Source organism: Biomphalaria glabrata, chromosome 13 (genome assembly GCF_947242115.1).
Source record: "Biomphalaria glabrata chromosome 13, xgBioGlab47.1, whole genome shotgun sequence".
Lineage (NCBI taxonomy): Eukaryota > Metazoa > Mollusca > Gastropoda > Planorbidae > Biomphalaria > Biomphalaria glabrata.
This window is the reverse complement of record NC_074723.1, coordinates 10,126,220-10,150,157: the sequence shown is the minus strand read 5'-3', so window position 1 is coordinate 10,150,157 and position 23,938 is coordinate 10,126,220. Positions and strand designations below refer to the sequence as shown.

The following is a 23,938-nucleotide window of genomic DNA, read 5'->3' as shown; positions in this document are numbered from 1 at the left end:
GACAGGATGTGACGTTTCCTCACGTGTTATTTCAGAGGATACTAGCCGTGTTTGTGCAACTTTGGACAAGCGATTAGGGACTCTATATAAGCCAGAGAGTTAATGTGAAAGTGAGTCGTATGGAGTCGTGAGTGAGCCGTTACAGTCGATACAGACGATGTAAGACGTGTGCGGCTCTGTGGAAGAGAAATGTGTACGACTCGATGCAAGTTAACTAGGGTAGAGTTAACTGGAGTGGACTACTGTCGTTAAAGTCTATACAGCGTACTACAGTGGACTTGAGCCGTTACAGTCGATACAGTCGATGTAAGACGTGTGCGGCTCTGATTCGGTAGACTTGAGTACGACTTGGTTCAGCTTTGGGAGACCTGGAGCGACACTGGGAAGTGTGTCGTTGGTCTGTTCTGTGGAATACGGCTCGAGGAAAGTTGAGAAGAGATGAATTGCAACGAAGTGAAGAGATGAATTGCAACGAAGTATAGCTAACTGTAAACTGACAGATATTGTACATTCTTCTACGCTACATGTTACAGTGACGAATTGTTAGAGTTAATAGTCATTAAAGTTATATGAAACTGAAAGTTTAGTCGTCAAGTTCTTTACAGTGTTTTTATTTGTGTGCCTACTAATACTTCTAGCCAGAAGATTTAGAAATACGTAACAATATGTTCAGAATATGAGATCTTGGTTCCTTGTAATAAACAATGTAAACGGATCTCGTTCTGACTACTCGCTTATGTCACTAAATTTGCGAAGATGATGTAATAACTGATGAGCCGCGGTGGGTATATTACAATGAAAAGTGTACATGATCATGAACTATATATAAAAAAAAGTGTAGGCAACAAACAGTGGACATCTGTGACTACGTGACCCTTGTCCGCGGTGAAGTGAAGATTATAGACATTCAGTTAGTACCGCAACGACCTCGGAAGTCTTTATCGCACTGCTTGCTGTCCTCGTGTTCAGTTTAACAATGTCATAAAAATATAAAGTTTTGGTTATATATCATGGGCGTAGCCGGGGTGGGGGGGAGTTCAAACCCTCCCCCCCCCAAATGAAATCCCCCCCGTGGGGGGGGGGGTCGGAGTTTAGTAACTGATCTTTAGCTTTAATTTTGTTTATTTTAGGTGAAATTTAATACTAAACCATCTCTTGCCCTAACAGAGATAAGGGGGTTTTGAGTTTAAAACCCCCTACAAAGGGGTTTTGAGTTTGAACCCCCTACCAGGGGCTTTTGAGTTTGAAACCCACTATCTTCTATAAAACAAAAAAAAAATGCAAACGACCATCCCCAAATTCTACGAGCACATCTAAGGAAGATTTTGATTTTAAACACCTCTCCAAAATTTACGATAAACCATTCTTCAATATAAGAGAGCACGCTACACACTCAAAATGCTATGAGCATAGCTAAAGTTTTTTTTAGTTTAAACTCCCCGCCAGTTACTGAAATATGCATATGGAATCTTTTTTTTTTAAACGAAGGAAAAATTAGTTTCATTTTAAAAGTACCCTCTTTCTTTATAATATCACATTTTTATTAATAAGTGGATTTTTATTAAAGCCTTTGAAAAAGTGTAGGAGCCTCCACAAACTCTGTTCCTAGGCATCCACATAGTTAAATCCGGCCGTGTAAACATCACAATTCTTCCATTGGTGTGTACTTTGATAACAGTTTGAGATTTGTCTCTGTGAGTTTAAAGCATGTATGAAACAACGAAGTCAAATATGTGAGACACACGCTAACCGATCTATTTTTTTTCCTAATTGTCACTTCTTCGCCGTCTCTAATGTTACACCTGGAGTTAACTACCTGTTTAAACATCAAACCAGATTTGAAAGAATCGAGTCAACATTTTGCGCAATGGCAGCCCTGGAGGTATAGGAGAGGAGAATGATTATATACTCCTCTCATCAGGTTTCACAGTGGAGGAGTCGCAAGCGAGCAATTTTGAAATGGGCCAAGACAGTAATTCGTACGTACTTATTACATGTATTTTATCCTATAGTTTTATTGATAAACCACAAAGGCAAACTGAAACATACAGTTGTTAATGGATCGTCTGCCCTTGTCTCTAATACATGTAATATTTTATTTCTCTGCATCATGCGATTAACAGATGAATTTATGCACGCTTTTTCCAGATCGAGGAAAGAGTTGCAGGAACATTTCAATCAATCAATCAGATATTGCTTGAGAAAAGAAAAGGTTAATGTATATTTAACCTCCATTTTATTGACAGCTCTGTTAACATGTTGGCAGAGTATTTAAACCATTATTTAACTAGTCCTGTTAGTACATGGAATACCGGAGAGACATAGAAATGGTCGATATTGCCAGGGCCGTTAAATGCTCAAATACATCAAACAGCTAGAAGAAATATTTCTGAAGAGCTCGATCATACTTCAGTAAAGCCCAGATCAAAAGAATAAACTCTCTCTCTCTCTCTCTCTCTTTCTATTCATCTCTCCCTCTTTCTCTGTCACACCCCCTCCTAACCACAACCGCGATTGGATGTCTACTGGTTGTACTGTAAAACCTTTTAGATTTTAAAATAGTTACATCTTTCATAGTAATGTCGTTTGCGAATGTTTCATTCATAATCTAACGGTAGAGGCTCTTTTACTTTTCAATAGTCATTTAAGCTGAGCTAACTCAAGCACAGACCAACTAGCCATAACAGTCAAAACTCTTAACATCACTGTATAGTCATAAAGACGTCATTATAATGTTTTAAAAAGATTTTTCCGTAAGAAAGAAAAAGGTCTATCCAGTCGGACATTACCATAAGGAGCTCATCAAGCTACAGACTTAATGTACAATTACATTGTGTAGAGACAAGCGGTTTAGTCAAATGTTAACAAGTAGATGAAAGAAATAGTGAAAGAAAGAGAAAGTAAGAAAGAAAAAGTGTAAGAATATAAGTGTAATAATATAATATAATATATAAGACTATAAGATATAAAAGAATGTAAGAAGAAAGTTTAAAAGAAAGATAAAACAGGAGGGAAAAGTTATAAAGAGAATAAGAAAGAGTGTATAAACAAGAAAAACTTTCTATTTTTTCTTCTCCTGTATTCTATGCACACACACGTTAACCTGTTATACAAAAGAAATATTTAAAAAATGAATATATGTAAAATGATTCTATATATGGTGACCGTTACGAGAAAAAAATTGATACAAAAAAGAAAAAGTAATGAAAGAAAATATGGAAAAAGAAAGAAACAAAAAAAAGTTTGATAAGAGTTCCAGAATAAGTTATATTGACGGAACAATCGAACCACTAAAAGAAAACTAGAAGCCCATGACATCCGCATACACATCCAAAACTCTTTTCATTTCATGAATATACTCTGAACATCTGCACATTTGTTCACATTATTTAGAAGAGACATCAAATCCTTATCTATCTTGAAATTACAGAAATATCACATTTGAGATAACAGAATTATCACATCTGAGATAAGAGAAATATCACATCTGAGGTAACAGAGGGCGCAACTACTCTACGGCTCGGTTACTATACGGCTCAGTGAGTCCCAGAAGAATGGCAAAAGAGGCAAGCAGCGTCGGCACCGCTCTGATATTCGAAATGAGGGAGGTGCCCCTTTTTTTATGGTTATCGCGCCAGTGTGGTTTCTAAGAGAGGGGAATGGATTGAGGGAGAAAGATACATACGTCATTTGAAATCAAAACAAAAACAACTCTCTCTCTCTCTTTCTCTCTCTCTCTCTCTCCTCTCTCTCTCTCTCTCTCTCTAGCCCCTTCTTACTCTTTATCCCACATCTCTCCCTCTCACCCCCCTCTCTCTTGCACTCCCTATAAGCAAAAAGCCAGCGCGTCCTCGCCAACGCGTGCTCTGGCTTTGAGAAAAACCTGGCACGAGGCTGCAGTGTCCAACTCGCTTTTTATTTATTGAACCGGTTTGTCACTGCTATCAAACTCTGCAGACGACGGAATCGTGACCACCACACCTAGCTGGTGAGCAACGCTTACATTTTGTGTCACCGAGTCCAGTTTAGGAATCTTTCTTTTCACTGGGAGGGTAAAAAATGTCAGAATAAAGATGTAACTGATTTCCTACACATAATCAAGATTTATATCGTCTGCCCAGAATATTTGATCCTATGTTTTACTTATAAACTAGATACAAAGATCCGAAAGAGAAGACACGAACACCAACCAGAGGTTCTCAATATTCTAAAAGTGAGGAATTCATTTTGTAGTACCCTCACAGTGTTTGTAAAAATTATTTAATCCGATTAGATCAAATTTATTAAAACATTTTCGAGTTTTACTGTAACTGTACATTTGTAAAATAAATTCTTGGGTTAGGGTTATTTGTCGGTCATAGAATCAGATCTGCTTTATATGGTCTGTCTCATGGGTAGCTCTGTCTGAAAGTGAATCTTTAGTTTTGACTTGTATTACCATAAGTTGGCCAACGTCAAAAACGAAATTTTTCTTAGAATGTAAGACTTTGTTACTTATTGGAAGCAACACAGTGGATACAATTAGTCCGCGTTCATAAATATGATAAACTATGGTTGGCATTAAAGAGAGTGGCTACAGTGTGGGGGTTGGCATTAAAGAGAGTGGCTACAGTGTGAGGGTTGGGATTAGAGAAAGTGGCTACAGTGTGGGGGTTGGGATTAGAGAGAGTGGCTACAGTGTGGGGGTTGTCATTAAAGAGAGTGGCTACAGTGTGGGGGTTGGCATTAGAGAGAGTGGCTACAGTGTGAGGGTTGGGATTAGAGAAAGTGGCTACAGTGTGGGGGTTGGGATTAGAGAGAGTGGCTACAGTGTGGGGGTTGTCATTAAAGAGAGTGACTACAGTGTGGGGGTTGGCATTAAAGAGAGTGGCTACAGTGTGGGGGTTGGGATTAGAGAGAGTGGCTACAGTGTGGGGGTTGGGATTAGAGAGAGTGGCTACAGTGTGGGGGTTGGGATTAGAGAGAGTGACTACAGTGTGGGGATTGGAATTAGAGAGAGTGGCTACAGTGTGGGGGTTCGGATTAGAGAGAGTGGCTTCAGTGTGGAGGTTGGGATTAGAAAGAGTGGCTACAGTGTGGGGGTTGGGATTAGAAAGAGTGGCTACAGTGTGGGGGTTGGGATTAGAGAGAGTGGCTACAGTGTGGGGGTTGGGATTAGAGAGAGTGGTTACAGTGTGGGGGTTGGGATTAGAGAGAGTGGCTACAGTGTGGGGGTTGGGATTAGAGAGAGTGGCTTCAGTGTGGAGGTTGGGATTAGAAAGAGTGGCTACAGTGTGGGGGATGGGATTAGAGAGAGTGGCTACAGTGTGGGGGTTGGGATTAGAGAGAGTGGCTACAGTGTGGGGGTTGGGATTAGAGAGAGTGGCTACAGTGTGGGGGTTGGGATTAGAGAGAGTGGCTACAGTGTGGGGGTTCGGATTAGAGAGAGTGGCTACAGTGTGGGGGTTGGGATTAGAGAGAGTGGCTACAGTGTGGGGGTTGGGATTAGAGAGAGTGGCTTCAGTGTGGGGATTGGAATTAGAGAGAGTGGCTACAGTGTGGGGGTTCGGATTAGAGAGAGTGGTTTCAGTGTGGGGGTTGGGATTAGAAAGAGTGGCTACAGTGTGGGGGTTGGGATTAGAAAGAGTGGCTACAGTGTGGGGGTTGGGATTAGAAAGAGTGGCTACAGTGTGGGGGTTCGGATTAGAGAGAGTGGCTACAGTGTGGGGGTTGGGATTAGAAAGAGTGGCTACAGTGTGGGGGTTGGGATTAGAAAGAGTGGCTACAGTGTGGGGGTTGGGATTAGAAAGAGTGGCTACAGTGTGGGGGTTCGGATTAGAGAGAGTGGCTACAGTGTGGGGGTTGGGATTAGAAAGAGTGGCTACAGTGTGGGGGTTGGGATTAGAGAGAGTGGCTACAGTGTGGGGGTTGAGATTAGAGAGAGTGGCTACAGTGTGGGGGTTCGGATTAGAGAGAGTGGCTACAGTGTGGGGGTTGGGATTAGAGAGAGTGGCTACAGTGTGGGGGTTGGGATTAGAGAGAGTGTCTACAGTGTGGGGATTGGGATTAGAGAGAGTGGCTACAGTGTGGGGATTAGAAAGAGTGGCCACAGTGTGGGGGTATTCGTGGGCTCGGGTTCAATGATAAGACGTTAGGGCCCCTCTGGTATTGAAATTGAATGAGCCCAAATGGAGCCATACTGTATTTATTTTGAGAATACCTTTGTCAAAAAACAACACATAAGACAGACAGTACATGTTGCTCATGGGTCAAACGAGATCGCGGTCCTCAAATCGTTCATTTGAAAAGTTAATACAATCTCACGGGATAGGATTCCGGGTCACGGGCTGAATCTTAAAATATTCTGAATATTTTTTGTTCGCCACATAAATAGGAGGTTAAATCGACCACCTGCTGATAATGGTTATGCCAGCGTAGGATGTGGCAAAATATGTAGGTTACAGAACTTGCAGCTGGGGTTGCGTAGCCACGGGAAATACTGTATACTTCATTAATCTTCGAAGACAAGCATTATTATTTATAGGACGCTGTAGAAACTGTCCTTTAAGGACTCAGGACAACAAAAACGTCCTGACTGAATGTTTTGCATCAATTTCATAGGAGAGAAAATGTTTATGATGTTCCTTTGCTAAGATCGTTGTTTATTCTACTCAGTAGAACAGTGGTTCCCAAACTTTTTCCTTAACGGAACACTTCGCACATTCTGAGTATTTAGCGGAACACTTGTGTTTATTTTTTTAAGAAAGATTCATTCACGCGGTGACTTACTAATTAACTATTCCAATAGTTGGTGGAACACCTATTCAGGCCTCGCAAAACATCGGGGTTGCGCGGAACGGTTTGGGAAACACTGCAGTAGAGGGTCAGTTTTGGAATTTGTAAAAATCTTGGACCACGTCAAGGATATAAGTCAATTTGTCAGAGTGGACCGCGTCAAGGACATAAGTCCATTTGTCAGAGTGGACCACGTCAAGGATATAAGTCAATTTGTCAGAGTGGACCGCGTCAAGGACATAAGTCCATTTGTCAGAGTGGACCGCGTCAGGAATTTGTCAGAGTGGATCGCGTCAAGGATAATTCAGTTTGTCAGAGTGGACCACGTCAAGGGCATAACTCAATTTGAAAACTTATTTTCTGAAGTGTGGACCAAGTAAAGGGCATAATCAACAGGAGTCAACTGAAACGATGATTATCTTTTTCTTTATTTGAGACAAACTGCAAGTTTGTGAAGATATGACACTTATGAAAGAAATGTAAGTCAACTAAATGAAGGCAAATTTACAGTCATTTTATTGCTTGAATTCATTTATTATATCTACTAAACAGATATTTTAATATTAAAGAAATTAAGGATAATTAAATAAAACAAAAAACAATGATTTCATGTAGCAAAGTACTTTGACTTTGTTAACATTTTATTATTATTACTATAATTATTACTACTACTATTATTATTATCATTAAAATCTAACACTTTATAATTTCATCACTTGCTGTACTTATCTAGTTATCTACCTTTATATACAATTGTAGTTAGATTTAAATTGATGTTCTTATATCTTTTAATAAATAGGCCAGTGACGTAAAAAATATGCAAGAATATGAACCATTTCAAGTCTTGCTGTAAGCACATTTTATTCCTTGCAACAGCCCTGTTTGGACTAGTACTGGTGTAACAAGTCAAAAGCTTGCCTGTCAGAGTCACTCAAACTTATCACAGCATTAAGTATTATTTGTCATTATTTAATTATTTTATTTTAGTCATTTCCCCGTCCTATCTCCAATTTCTTCACCCGCCCCACCCTTTCCTCTCCAGGCTAGACTTAGTCGACCACCTTGGGACAACTAGACCAAGGCTTTCACTTATCCCCCTTGACCGGGGTAAAGATAAACACACAGTCTCTTTGATCAAAGAGATTACTCGAGTCAAACGCCTATCGACGCTCCAAGGTGCAACTCCCATCTCAAGTCTAATTCACCCACGTGTAAGATAAATCTTAAGCCTAGGATATTTCCTGTTTCCGCCCGTCTTTTCCAGGCCTATATATAAGGTAGATTAAATCAAGCCAGACTCTCTCATATTTCTCATTCTGGCAATCGAGTCTGGACTACTTCATTTATTCTTACTCCTAGAGGAATACCTGGTGGTAAGCCGAACTTAATCACAAGTTCCACTTAATTACTTTGTGCATATTTCTCACTGGAGATTATCATGTGTATTTTATTATTTCATTTGTATTTAATTAGTACATTGTGTATTTCTCACTGTCGTAAGTAGAAAACATAAATATGTCATATGTATATATTTAAGTATTGCATTAATCTATTACTGCGACGTTGCTCAATTGATCGTTGATGCAACCATGTATATATTTGTACATCTTATTTTATTTCCTTTATCTCGGCTGACCGCCTTGATAATTTTACTAGCGCACTAATACTGCGCGTAGAAAAGAGATATGAATTATCTCCCCCTGTAGTCATTTTACTCTGACGAGAGTTGCGCCCCTTGAAAGGACACCCTCTCCATTCAAGCGCGCTCCATTGTTCTCGGCCGACGGTCGTATGTAAACCAACCGTCATGGTCGCTGACCATCGCCCATCCCCCCCCCCTTTTTCTCTCTTCCAACTTGTGTTGTTTATTTGAGATTATTATTTCCTCTAATATGTACATTTTTATATTATTATTTTCCCTTTTATGTACATTTCTATATTGCTACTATCAGCCATCTATTTTTCCCTATCCCATTTGTCATCATCTCCATATTGTGCTCTAAAGCTATCTCACCAATCTGACGAATGCACCTCAGTCGAGGGCATCGATAAGATGCACGAGAGACATGTCCTAACTTGTCTTTATTTATCCGCAGCCTCCCTCAGGTGTCTGCCTTTGTGCTTAGTGCTATTCAGCACTACACTTGCCTATTTATCGGATCACTCACCTGCCTATTTATCTGGCATTGTCTGCCTAGTCAACTGCCTATTTGCTATTGAGTATCACCTCCCGCCTACGTGGCTCTACTCAACTCTACTACTTGGCGCTATCGGCCTTGCCCGCCTATTCGACAGCCTACCTGTCATCTTATTAGGTGCGACGTCCCTATAGACCCAGATCTGTGCGAGACGTCGTAGCTACGCCAAACCCTCTGCAACTCACTGGACTTAATAATAATAATAATAATAATAATAATAATAATCTTTATTATCCGTAAGGAAATTTGTCTTACAATTTGTGCATTACACCAAACAAAAAACATTATAACTATAAGAAACCAAAGTGTACATTCACACCAGACGCACTCATAATTTACATGTGACAAAGTTTATACCAGATTGTTCTTATTTAATGATTTGATTGCCAGGGGAACAAAAGAGTGTTTGTGTCTGTTTGTCTTTGCTATCGGTGTCTTTTATCTCTTTTGTGATGGTAAAATCACAAAATCCTGACACAAAGGGTGATTCTTTATTTCGAGGATCTTGTTAGCTTTTTTATAGATGTTTGTCTCAAACAACTGACCAAATGGGGTTTGTTTTTTGCCAATGATTTTGCCAGCAGCATTTAGGATTCTATAAAGTTTATTTTTATTTTTAATGCTCAGATTGCCATACCAGGCAGTGATATTGAAACTTAAAATATTGCAGATGTGAGCGTGATAAAACATAGCCAAGGCCTTTTCGCTAACATTAAACGAGGACAGTTTTCTTAGTAGTCGTAATCTTTGCTGCCCTTTTTTGCTGATATAATCAGTATTTGCAGTAAAATTTAGTTTATTGTCTAGGATAGTACCAAGGTATTTAAAGGTTTGCACAATTTCAATAGTCTCTCCAGCTACAGAAACAATATCATTTCCCTTCTTGTCCCTACGAAAATCGATTATCATTTCTTTGGTTTTTTTTACATTTAATAATAAAAAATTATCTTTACAGTATTCTTCAATGTGTTCTAATTCTTTGAAATACTCATTTACGTCTGAGCTCTCTGAGAGCAGGGCAAGAAGAGCCGCATCATCAGCGAATTTTGTGAAGGAGCAACAAGAACTATCGGATTGAAAATCATTGGTGTACAAAATGAACCACAATGGCGATGTTACAGCCCCCTGGGGCGCCCCTGTGTTAACTATGCGTTCATTAGATATAACATTGTTTACCCTAACCCTCTGAGCTCTCTGGGTCAAAAATTCATTAGCCCATAGTATTATGTATGGACTAATCTGCAACGCTTTCATCTTTTCAATGAGTAAATGAAGTTGTATAGTGTTAAAAGCTGATGAGAAATCCATAAAGAGCAATCTTACATAAGTGTTCGGTAAGTCCAGATGTTTGTAGACACAGTTTAAAATATTTAGGATGGCATCGTCTACACCTTTACCCTTTTGGTAAGCAAATTGTAAAGGGTCTAACTTATTACAAAGATCATTCAGAAGAAACATTTTAACCAATTTTTCTAAACATTTAGACACAATGGAAGTAAGTGAAACAGGTCTATAGTCATTCATTTCCTTCGGTTTGGAAACCTTTGGCACAGGTACAATTATAGATGACTTCCACACAGGTGGTATCTCATGGTTTAGTAATGAAGTAGAAAAAATATCTTGGAAAGGTTCAGCTAGTTGTTCAGCACATTCTTTTAAGATTCGCCCTTTTATTCCATCAGGCCCACCAGCTTATCCTGTCAACTACGCTGCCCACGACAGATCAGCTCTGCCCGCAGTACACTAGTGCCCACGGTAGCCGGCCGACCGCCCTACTGTGCCCACTACAGATATCAGAACTTTGGATTGAGACTCCACAAGGACTATATCACCGGCGTCCCTCTACCCGCTAGAGCGCCACCTCCAGCTGCAGAACCTCAAGCGAGGACACAACCAGCTGCGACCCAAGCAAGTTCAGAAGACAAAGTGACATACTCTCTTATTAAATGCAAGAGTGATGATTAAACATAGTATTGCTTAGAGATAGATGCAAACCCTCCCCCTTTTTATTCTTCTATGTAAATATTTATGTAAATAAATATTCTTCATTTTTAACTTTGCATCTATCTTTCATTGCTTGTCTCGTTGCGTGTCTGCTCCCGATTTATATGCTGACGGGTTGGTGTGTGATAGTTTAAAAAATAATCATCCCCTAGACATTAAACGCGCCAAACACACGTCACTTCGCCAACCTGTCACAACTGGGTGTGGGCCAGGGCGCATTAAACCCCTTCGAGACACGGCTGCTACGCAACAGAGTGGCCACCTGGTCGTATGATATGCGCTCTCGACTATCGCCTCGGCGATCCCGGGTTCCAACTCTGCTGAAGCCATTACCCGCCGCCCTGTGGGAGACTAGGGGTGTAATACTCTCCAATTCTGAACGAACATCCGAAAAATGTAAAACAAGAGAGGAAGGTTAGGGTAAAGTACAAGAGGCAGTAATAACAAGAGAGGAAGGTTAGGGTAAAGTACAAGAGGCAGTAATAACAAGAGAGGAAGGTTAGGGTAAAGTACAAGAGGCAGTAATAACAAGAGAGGAAGGTTAGGGTAAAGTACAAGAGGCAGTAATAAAAACGATGAAACTTAGGGGTCACACAAACTGCGTGCATTGCCAAACACAAGAGTTTGGTGTTCAAACCAGACACTAAATGTCCTTTCGTCGTAAGCAACAGGGAGACATTACGGGGCTATTGTGTTTGATAACTTTAGAGTTACTTAGCAAGAAAGACATTTGCTTTATAAAGTATACATGTTTGAGCATTTTTATGTTACTATCTAAGAAAAGATAAGATAAGATTTTTTTTTTTGATCCAATCAAATGGAAATTCAGTTTGACTACAATTGACAACCTCAGCGTAACTACTGTACAATAACAATATAGATGCAAATACGAACAACATCCACACACAAAATCGCATACACACTCATATCCAGCGCTTTATAAATTAGACTTTTATGTACTTTTTTATGACGACAGATGATCTTGTAACACTCTGACTGAAAGTGGGATCAAGGAGTTTTTAAATCTTTCTGTTTTAGTCCTAATGGAAAGGAGACGAACACTTCGTTCAGATTTTATGTAACAGTGGTTTAATGGGTGCAGGTTATCTTTAAGCATCGTGAGTGTTTTGGAAGGGCATCTTTCATGAAAAAGCTCTTCAAGAGACAGTGACTGTGTTCAAGTGATATACGATGCTTTTTTAATCAATCAATTTAGTCTAAATCTTTGTGCCAGTGAAGTATTACCATACCAGCAGGTGATAGCAAAGTTAATTAGACTACTGATGGTTGCTGTTTAAAAAAGTTTAATTATTGTTTTGTCGATGTTAAATTTCCTTAGCTTTCTAAGACAGAAAAGACGTTGGTAAATTTTGGTGGTTTTGACAGTGTTCACTTCATTTCAGTTTGCTGTTGATGGTTGTACCTAGGTATTGATATTCTTGCACTTGTTCTATGGTTTGGTTATTTATCTGAATTTCCGCAAGATGGCCTTTATGTTTCCTAAAATCTATTATCATTTCTTTAGTTTTCTGAACATTTAAAATTAAAAAGTTATCTATCTGTATTTTCTTCAAGGATCCAAATCTACTGGTCTGTCTGTTCTTTCTTTGCATAGCTAATTCTACCAATGAATTGTATGTATGTGGTGCTCCTATCAGTATGAACAGTGTTGTTGTTTTTTTTTTTTTTTTTTTTGTAAAAACAATAGGTGCCGGTACTCAATGATGGGTAGCCTTTGCCTACCTTTTAACTACTTGTAAATGAATAGTAAGCGTTATAATACAGGAAAAGTAATCATTTTTCCCCACGTTTAAAGTGTCGATATGGGAAGTTTGCGTGAATAAAGCACTGAGTATGATACTCAAATATGTAGCATGTTTAGTTCTAAAGAGGTAATAGAAAAACAGAATATCGAATGCAAAAAAAAAAAAAAAGGTTTCCATCTTCTAAGTGTTTTTTAATCTCTCGGCCAAGTCTGATGGCAGTCTCTTCATAAACATGTTCCAATGATCATAATAGCTTGTTTTTTTTTTTTTTATTTTACTTGTGGCATGGGTTTTTCCCCCTAATTTTAAGTGATAATAAAGATGTCAATAAAGTAAATCAATACACTTTATGCTGTAGGATATTCTGTAACATTTTGATATTTAACCATCATAGAACTGTATTGTATGGTATTTGTTACAGCTTTCCTAATATATATTTATTTAGAACTCTCTGACAACTACCTTCACGATGCGTCTGTAATTAACGAATAAAACAACTCAACAACTTATCAAAACACAAACTTTAATCAACTTTTCTGGCATATCACACACTGCCCTCTCTACTTTTGACAACAAACACTCACTTCTGGTTATTCGCTCTTTTGTAAAAATAGATTATACATACCTACACACATTCACCCGTGACAGTATTGATACATAACTATCATAGAACTGTATTGCATGTTATTGATACATAATTATCATAGAACTGTATTGCATGTTATTGATACATAACTATCATAGAACTGTATTGTATGTTATTGATATATAATTATCATAGAACTGTATTGTATGTTATTGATACATAATTATCATAGAACTGTATTGTATGGTATTGATACATAACTATCATAGAACTACACTGTATGGTACATTAACCAATTAGTTTATCAATTAGTTGTAATTAATTAATTTTAGTATTTTTAATAGAAAAAGGGAGACAAACTTGTTATATTGAGAGATAAGGCAGCAATTTATCGATGGTCTTATATACAAATAAAAGGTTAACGACCTGGATTCGAACTTGTGGGCTCAAGCCTCCTCAAGCCCTCAAGCCAATGCACTAATTAAGAAATAATTTGTACAAACTTTTTACCAAACAGACAGAGTGAGCTTATATATGTTTTAATTTGTAAAATCTATAAAATAAAAAAAAAATGAAAATTAAATTCCAACTACATGACTTCTAATAAAAGACTACAATTACAACTTGAATTATATGTCGCATGTTTTTTTGCCAAAACCTACTCATGTAAACTCGCAGAATCTCAACTGTCGATGCTCAGCTGTACTTTATCTTGTTCCCTGTGAACCCCAATTGTCTTGGTCATTTGAATACAGCATTAAAGTGAGCCGAGCCAGAGACTTGACGTGATAATGGAACATGCAAACTAGACAAAAACAGAAGGAGCCAGCACAACTAGACCATTAACATACCATTACGTGTTGCCCAGGTTCCCGCCAGAATTATTCCCTTCAAAATCAAACAGTCGTACCGCTGCTTCCCCCCTCTCCCTGTCTTTTCTTTTTTTTTTTTACTCCTCACCCCGCACTGACGCTCGCACCCGAGTTAACGACCCTGACTACGCCCACCGCAATGAATGTCAAATGAGCATTGCTTACAAATTGGGGTCGGCGACCCCCATCCCAGCGGCCGTTTATTTTTTTTTTCCTTCTCCGTCGTAAGCGATCCCCATTTCTCGTGGCCAGTTTTGTGTCTTGCCAAGATGCGCGCATTAATAACTCCGGAAGAATTGGCCAGGTCAGACAGTCACTCGGGCAGAAATAAAAGAAAGGAAATGCAAGAACTGACCAGGAGCGCAAGAAAGTTAAAAAAAAAAGGGGGGGGGGGTTCTAGGATGTATTTATATGATCTAGGCTATTATTATCTTCAAAACTTGCTGCATATTCCACTAATGTTTTTTTACGCGGAATGACATCAATGTGATCAGATAACAAACGTACAGCTATCAAATACACAAAATAGTACCATTGGCGGATTTTGCTATTGGCGTTAATCACAGTGATCTGATCTTTCTTTAAATTTTGTTTCTGTCAAGAACCGGGTCTACATTATTTAACAAAATACAATAACAGAAAAAGAAGGCAATGCGATATAGAGCAGGGATGAGGCGGGGGGGGGGATAGACGGGAACATAAAAAAAACATGAAAATGGTAAAAAAAAAGTGGGGGGGGGGGCGGAGATATTAGGAGAGATTTTAAACAAAAAATATAAGATAAGCAATCAAAGGTCAGGGTATATGAATGGAAACATAAGATAAGCAATCAAAGGTCAGGGTCGTTGAATGGAAAGATCAATGTGTCCTTCCAAGTATCTCAAGACGAAACATTTTGCTCTTCGTATGGACTCTGTGTCATGTATCCAGAACAACGGCCTGCGCTACACTGTCCTAGAGCAACAATAAAATACTTCTTATATTTTGATATTACTTTGTGCTATGGAGCACTTTAGAGCAGGACAAGACACATAGAAGGTCTCTGGTCATCCTTGCATCCAAACTCGTCTCCGGACGTCTTGACCAAATTTTTCTTCCGGAAAAGGATGGGCTTTAGGGCGAGAGAGTGAGGTCGACGTGTTGCGCGAGTCCTCCTCACTTAAATCAAAATTCCAGCGCAAGTCAATAGTCATCCCCCTCCCCCCCCCCCAAAAAAAATAAATACCAATTACACTAGCTCTAGCTGGAATAACCTGCCCAGTGTGCAACCGAACATTCCGGGCTCACATAGGTCTCACCAGCCATATGAGGAGGCAAAAGGCCCAAGTGCAAAGCCATCAGCCCCCTGGATGACAGAGTGGTCATCATCGAACCACGATGGACGAACTATGATGATGATTTTGTGCTATAAATAGAAGACAACTCGTGATCGCAAATTATTTGAGATTACATGTCTGCAATATTCTTTACACCAAGGTGACCGAATGCACAAAATGTCTATTTATATAAAACCCTCTGGCTAAATAAATCCTAGTTGAAACTTAGATATAGTAGGTAATCAATTGATTCACATCGAACTACTTTGTCAACCGCTGTTGAATGATTTAGTGACAATAGATTAGTCCGTAAAATTATAAAGTGAATTATAAATTGACATGTGACATAAGACTATTTATGAAATGTTAGCGACAGCTAAAAACAGGAGGCCTAGTATGAGTTGCTAATAGCTAGAGATGGCTGATTAATGTATTGTTTACACAACTGTTGTCAAGTAAAAGTCAAGTTGATTTCTCTTCGTGTTTCAATGGTACATGGAGTGATCTTTCTGAAATAAAATGTGTTGTCACTCAGAAAGAGTTTCTGTATGAAAATTTGAGGACAGGATAAGAAATAATTGTCAAGATAAATGATAAGAATTTGTAATTTTTTGTTTATTTCTGAATGTTGAGCCTAACGAAAGCTAATAGCAGGAATGGAAAAGAAGAATTTTTATAATAACAAATGAGGCTCACATCTACCTGTGTAAATAAAGTCTCTTAATTTCTATTTCAATTGTGTGTTTTTTAGTGGTGCGTAAGTTGCATTACAGTTCACAGCCTCGGTCTCACATTTCTTCTCCTCTTTCTTCTTCGTTCTCACTTTACATGTCGGAGGGTTCAGATCAGTCATCCTAGATCTGAGATGATCCGCGCAGTGGTTTCCAGATCAGGATGTTCTCCGTATAGTTTTTCTTCTATAGGAGGGATTTGCTCGGGCCTCTTGATATAGTCTGCGGTCTCAAATGACTTCTCACAAACTTCGTGGAGGAGGGACGCTATGGCGGAGAGCACAGTAAAGACTCTCCACTCTTCAACAGCAGAAGCATATCGAAAAACAGGCCGGGATATCTTTCGCTCCCCCCCCCCCCCTTTTTTTTTATTTCTCTCTTTTTAATTTATTTTGACTCAGACTTAACGTTTTAGGACTTGATTTTTTCTAGTGATGTACACACTTTATGTAGTGTCAGTTAAAGCCATTCTCCGTTGTGTCCTTCATGGCATTTATTATTTATTACAAGTTTAAAAAAAAAATGTTTGAAATTGTTTTTTTTTTCGAATTTTTCAAAGCTTTTTACTCCCATTATCTGTCCAACATATCGCAATATCTAAATTATACATACTGCTTAATTGTGACATTTGTAAGGTGACGCTTCTGGATAGTGTAAAGTCGTGATCTTAAAACATTGTCGAGAGAAGAAAGTAAGAGAGTTCTAGAATAATTATAATTTCACGTCACACTAAACACAGGGGGAAATAATTGAGGATGATTTGAACAAGATACTAGAGTTGTGTTCCTTGGACCAACTACGCAATCTTCTGGTCCCCGATGACTTCACAGGTTCAAATTTCTAAGCCCTTGTAAGTAAAAAAAAAACGTGTATAGCTCAATAAAACTTTTGTATAAATATTACCTTCAGAAAACTAACATATTATCTAAATACCTATGAACATGATACAGTCCTAGAGGAGCTCTATCATTTAGTGTGAGCGACAAGGCGGCCATTATCTAGGTATACACTGGAGGCTAAATCCACACGTCGGAGCGTTAAGTCAACTTTTGCATTGATCTGTTGCTATTTTTATAAAGTCACCGAGTTTTTCACGTCTGCTGAGGACGATCTTGACATGAAGCGCGCCCCCGGAAAGGTTCTAACAGTCTAGAACGGAAAGTCACGTGGTCTTTGAGTACGTCATGATCCACTAGGGTTAAAGGTCAACAGCTGTTGTTATGCATTCAAGGGGCAAGGGTCAAATAATTTAGTACCCCAGGAAAAAACAACAACAAGAAAAACATTATAAAAAAGACTTTAACAAAAAAAATCAACAAAGCTTCTGTGTGGTGTGTATCAGTGAGTTTCGATTAGTCAAATAACTAAATGTGTAATAGATCTAGAGTTCTAGACCAACAACAATAAATCTGTGCGATTAGAAATATTTTTAGCAACTGTTTTTGTTTAACGCTATTTCATGCTTTTAGCTTTCCCAGTACGCTATGATCCTATGGGCTATATAAAGCCATAAAACTAAATTTGCAAAAGTAGTTATTTATAAGAACTTTTTGCTGGCTATATTCGGCATGGTATGACAAAATGCTGGGAGGAATTAGACCAACTGAGGGAGAGAGTGAACACAGAGTGAACAGAGAGGGAAAGAGTAACGGAGAAAAAGAAGGAGGAATTATAGAAAGAGATAGTTAAAGGGAAAATTAGAATAATAAGAAAAGATAATTTTATTGATCCAATCAAATGGAAATTCAGTTTGACTACAATTGACAACATCAGCGTAACTACGGTACAATAACAGTGTAGATGAAAAATTCAAACAACATTCACACACGAAACACATACACACTCACAACCAGCGCTTTATGAATTTGACTTCTATGTACTTCTCGATGACGACAGCTGATCTTGTAACACTCTGAGAGAGAGAAAGGAAATAATAGAAAGAGGAAGAATAAAAGAGAATAACAGAACGAGAGAAAGAGGAAAACACACAAAAACACACACACACACAAGAGAGGGGAAAAAAAGCAATAGAACAAAGTGTCATATACCCAGATTCCATAAATAGGTCAGCATCGACCCAGAGAAGTAAGAATCAGGTCAGTGTAACAGAAGAGATATCGTCAAGTAAAACGTCACGTGACTGACAGCTGAGTCTAATTAACATCACCAGTAAGAGACATTAACCACCAGTTGGAATCCCTGATCGATGTCTCCAGCCCCATCCATGGTATAGTATACATAAATATCGGCTGACTGGTAAAGGTTTGAATCTTTTTAACATAAAAAGTTTAAAACGAATGTTAAATACTCGACTGGCCAAACAAATAAAATATAAATAGATTATACAGGGCCGGATTCACGTTGGATGAGGCCACGGGGAATTATTACTGTGGAGGCCCTTATATTGTTTCGAAAGCTTGAATAAAAATCCACTTATTAATAAAAAAAATACTAATATTTAAAACCAAATCATAGTATCAAAGAAAGAGAGTACTTGTACTTGTACGTTCAATATAATGTTACATGCACACAATATACATCTTTTAGTCACACATTTTTTTTTATAGTTGAAGCAATGTAGTAAATCCGGAGTATATCGCGACAGTACGAGCACACTTTTTAACCACGGCAGTGTGACCTACTGTAAAATTTAAAGTATTGTTGGTAAAAATGCAAAGTAGTGCTTCTATACTGTCCACACCAGCCTCTAGCACTGGGGTTCTCAGCCTTGTGGGTCGCGACACCCTTGGGGGTCGATTGACGATTTGCCAGGGGTCGCCTAAGACCATCGAAAATATCATTTTAATATGGATTGTTTTTGTCTATTCTTCTATTGCTATATGTGTGTGTTGGGGGGGGGGGGGTTGAGGCAGAGTGGGGAATTGTAAAAACGGGTCGCCGAGCTTAAAAGGTTGAGAACCGCTGCTCTAGAAGAACATGGCTATTTGTAAGGTCCTGCCATCGTATGCCCATTAGGAAGCGGAGGCTGATTTTTTAAAATTAAACTAAATGAACAACAAAATAACATATTTGTCAATGACGGCTAAGTCAGTTGAGTCTGCGCTAAGATACAAATACAGTTGAAAACAAAATGATAAATGGAGTTGCTGAGTAAAACACAAACTCGTAGACGGCCCCAAGAGGTTTAGTTGCATGTGCACGTTACATACAATTATTTATGAAAACAAATAAATTAGTTTCATACATTTTCAAACATGTAGTTTCAAACTTGCCCTAATTTGTCTTCACTGGTAACTTTGTATTAATTTTGATCTATAACTGTTGCGAAGTAAGACAGCCCTACGTTACTGTTATTCTAACCGTAGGTGAAGAGAAAGATGATGGCGAAGGGAGAAGCATTGGTAAAACGTTTTCCGTGTTTCAGATGTTCCTTCAGAGTTGAAGATAGTTTACTCCCTAGTCCAAACCTCCCGCAGGACGACGGGGGATGGGAGCGGGCAGAGTTTGAACCCTCGACCGTCGATAAATCCGAACGACAGTCCAGCGCGCAAACCGCACGACCAGGCAGCCATCCTGAAATGGAGTTCTGCACAAATAAAATCCCAGAAATTTTGGCGAGTGGAATGAAAATGTAAAGAAGTTGCGCTGGCAAAGGAGTCCAAGAGTTAATGTTAACTTGGCAGTGTCGGAGTTTTTGTGTTTTCCAAAAAGATGCAAAAAGAAAACAGAAACAAATTTTTACAGCGAGATATCTTCAGTTCAGCTCCCCTCCATCCCAAGTCTGTTTCCGTACATCAAAGTTTCTATTCGCCTTCATCATCCTATTATGTAATCGATACTCTTTTTTTGTTGTGTGTGGTGCCATGTCTCGATGACATTAGTGACTTGCCATGATGAGTCTCTATATGACATATGACATAATGACAGTCATTTCTTTCTACTTTGCGCGAGTTGCTTGTTGCGTAGGTATTGAAAAAAATAATATTGGTACAGACTTTTGCTTAATGATATGTCATTTGTGTGGGAATTATTTTTTTTTACTGATTTTACCGTAAGAAAGATTCTCCAGACTGCATCGTTTGACAAGCCAGTGTTAACAAGAAAATGACAACCCCCCCAAAAAAAATCGTATATTCTGAGTTTCATCAGAAATATTTCTAATGGTTAAAAATATGTATATATTTCTTTTATTTGGCTAAATCTTTTACGGTCCATTGATTATTCTTGGAAAATGACATTGTTGTGAAACAGATATTCCTGGCATCTATGTAGTCCTCTCTTAAATACACCGTGACTTACTGTTGTCACAACTGTGCAGGAAGTCTTACATGCTACGTTTTGTTTCTGTCTGTCACAGACAAAATAGTCAACGTATTGTGACTTACTGTACTTTGGTGAATGTTGTGAATATAAATGGTGAAAATGTAAATGGTGAACATGAGCTACGTATGACCGGAAGTAAGGTCGTATGAGAAATCAATAGTTTAGTTAATTAATCAAGAAAGATCGAGAGTTTAGTTAGTTCATCAAGAAAGATCGAGAGTTTAGTTAGTTCATCAAGAAAGATCGAGAGTTTAGTTAGTTCATCAAGAAAGATCGAGAGTTTAGTTAGTTCATCAAGAAAGATCGAGAGTTTAGTTAGTTCATCAAGAAAGATCGAGAGTTTAGTTAGTTCATCAAGAAAGATCGAGAGTTTAGTTAGTTCATCAAGAAAGATCGAGAGTTTAGTTAGTTCATCAAGAAAGATCGAGAGTTTAGTTAGTTCATCAAGAAAGATCGAGAGTTTAGTTTATTAAGAAAGGTCGAGAGTTTAGTTAATCAAGAAAGATCGAGAGTTTAGTTAATCAAGAAAGGTCGAGAGTTTAGTTAGTTTATCAAAGTTTTAGCAAGTAATGGTTGCAAGTCAGTTGTTATACCAACTTGGTTGCCATGTTTGTCTTTAATAGACTTATTAAATTAGTTTTGAGAAGTCAAGTATGTATGTGCGAAATGTAATTATTGTATTTTTCAGTACCTTGATAATAATCCTAGATGCTTGGTTATAGTGTATGGTGAATTACCTGAGCACGAACAAGAATCATACATCCTCACAGAGGATCAAAACACAGTAACTAAGTGCTCTCGTGATGAAATAGAATAACGAACTTTAATACAGAATGGGCCACAGTCGAGTCAGTCACTAAATATGATGTTATCCCTTCATGAGCCTAGCGGTAACTGTCTAAAAAATCTACATCAATAATCTCTAGCCCAATACCTATGTCGTCACTAAAATGTCGCGTTCAATGTCTGTCTACAACAGTGCGTCTCTAGACTAAACTAAGTGTCTAACTGGGTATATCGGCCCTTTGGGAAATATATCGTCGATATAAACAGAACATTTTTTAAAGCTAAGGAGCTATTGATATTGAACACAGCTGTGGGTCGTCGTAGACTTTTAATTCATTCAGGCCCAGTTGATATACGTGAATCTAATAGTCATCAATTGCCCTAATATAGTCACATAAAACAATTAGTTACAAAGTTCAGATCTCTGGTACAAGAACAGTTGAAGAGTATACTGTGTGTTTCTCGTGAATGTACAAAAGGAAAACTATTAAAGATTTTATTTTACCAAAACAATATTTATTTCTGTAATTGCTTCATTGAAATATTGAGTAAGTAACAAATTCTGTCTCTAAAGAGGCAGGGCCGGTCTTAGGGCACTGCAAAATTTGCGGCCGCAGTTGGCCTCGCATTTTCATAGGCCCCGCGCTAAGTCTAGTTGTAAATTATTAAATAAAACCATTTTAACAGGGTTTCCGCGGTCTCGTGATTTTCCAGGAGCTCCTGGAAATCTCCTGAAATTGCAAAGTATACGAAAAAAGTCATGAAAATCTCCTGAAATTATTAAAATATCCTGATAACTCAAAACATGTTCTGAAAAATAGACAAAATTGTAATTTTGGTGTGTCATTCAATCTGGAAAACGCCAACCCTACTCGCGATAAAAAAAAACGGTATTGTCATCTTTCATTTAATAAAAATAATAAGGCGAATTTTAACCAAAATACTACGTTTCAATACTTAATTTACTGTAATAGTCAGTGGCATGTAAATATAGATCTAAATCTGTGTTGATCTCTTTAAAAAACTCAAAAACGATATTTTGCTAGTCGATAGTACATCTAAAAAAGCAAATCTAAATGTTTATCGGCTTTATGTTGGAAATCTACCTTCTACTAAATTCTATTGTAGATGGCTCGTAAAGTTAATTTGATCTTGATTTTGTACTTAGTAAAGTGCGAATAAAATGCAAAGACGAATATATTTTCTAACAAAAATCTTAATTTTCACTTATTATCCATATCCCTACCCAGACTAGGCCCCGCGCAATCCGTTTCGCATAGAGCCCCGCAATCTGTAGGACCGTCCCTGTCTAAATCTATTCCATGAACGTATATTTCATTGGCATACGTGATGTTTTGTTATGTGTGGCTCATGATAGTAAGACGAACTTATTCAAGGATAATAAAGATATATTATCTTATTGTTATTATAATTATAATTATTATTACAAGTATTATATTTATACCCAGATTATCTATCTATCTATCTGTCTATCTACCTACCTACCTATCCACAATCAGTCAGTCAATCAATTAATAAATCAATCAACCAATCTAGCTATATATCTCTATCTATCTATTTGTCTGTCTGCCCGTCTGTCTGAATGTCTAAAATTCTATTTATATCTATCTAAAAATCTATATATCTTTCTAAAAATCTATATATCTTTCTAAAAATCTATATATCTTTCTAAAAAAAACTATTTAAAAATCTATCTTAAAATTTTTCTATATCTACAAATAGATCTATCTATATCTTTCTTTAAATTACTGCTGTTTGACTTCAAATTATAATTTTATATTTCTATAAATAACACGTATGTGTTATACGTAACTTCCGCCGATACTCCTGTTACAGCTTTGAGGAGGCAGAAACTTCCCCTTATGACGCCATCAATAATTGTGCATCTTTTTCTTCTATTACTCTCGAGTACTGCTATTTGTTCCCGGCAGTCTCCGTCTTATTACGCGTCTGTAACTCTTCAATTCCAATGCATCCGTTCGCTCAAGTGTCTGCCATTTCGTTAAAGACTTGACAAACCATAAAGTGTATGTACTTTTTTTCTCACCGACTCGGCCTCGGTTTAAATATTCTCCCGAGACAAGGGCAGCGTTCCGACTTGCCCCCCAGGTCTAGCCCGGGGCATCAAGTCTCGCTTAACTAGAAAGGGTATCTCCATTCCTAGGTCTCGAGCAGGCCACTTCTATGCATACTCAATGAACGCTGGGGACTGGCTATTTTTTTTTTCTTTCGGAAACTGGCGTATAATTGGGTAGTCAGGGGCGCTTCCATAAATTTGCCTTCCACAAAAAAGATCTGGATGCAAAGGGTGTGGAAATTAAAGTGGGGTGACGGAGATTGCATTAAAAGTTCAAATCTTATCTTATCCAATAGTTTACAGACGTTACATCAAAAGAGAGGATAATTACGTCCTACGCATTCCATGTGTCAATACCTCATAACTAAAGTTTAAAATGGCTGCCTATTCGTCTGGTATGCTCTGTGGACTGTCGTCTCGATAGTACTGAGTTCGGAGCCTACCCGCCGCCTTTCCACGCCGTCCTGCGGTATATTCTGGCAAGGGTGTAATATTCATCAATTTTGAAGGAACATCGAAAAAA

General features: G+C 38.2%; 1 protein-coding gene across 10 annotated transcripts in view; it reads right to left on the bottom strand.

Annotated features, from left to right (window-relative positions):
* Positions 1–23,938, bottom strand: part of LOC106069589 (agrin-like) — a 265,314-nt gene that overhangs the window by 201,502 nt on the left and 39,874 nt on the right. For 2 of the 10 annotated variants that reach the window (XM_056008994.1, XM_056008993.1), the window contains exon 1: positions 3,289–3,575. The exons of the other annotated variants lie outside the window; for them this stretch is intronic. The gene's annotated coding sequence lies outside the window, so the exon portion shown is untranslated. Of the gene's footprint in view, positions 1–3,288; positions 3,576–23,938 lie in introns of those variants that run through there. 10 annotated transcript variants of the gene reach the window in all.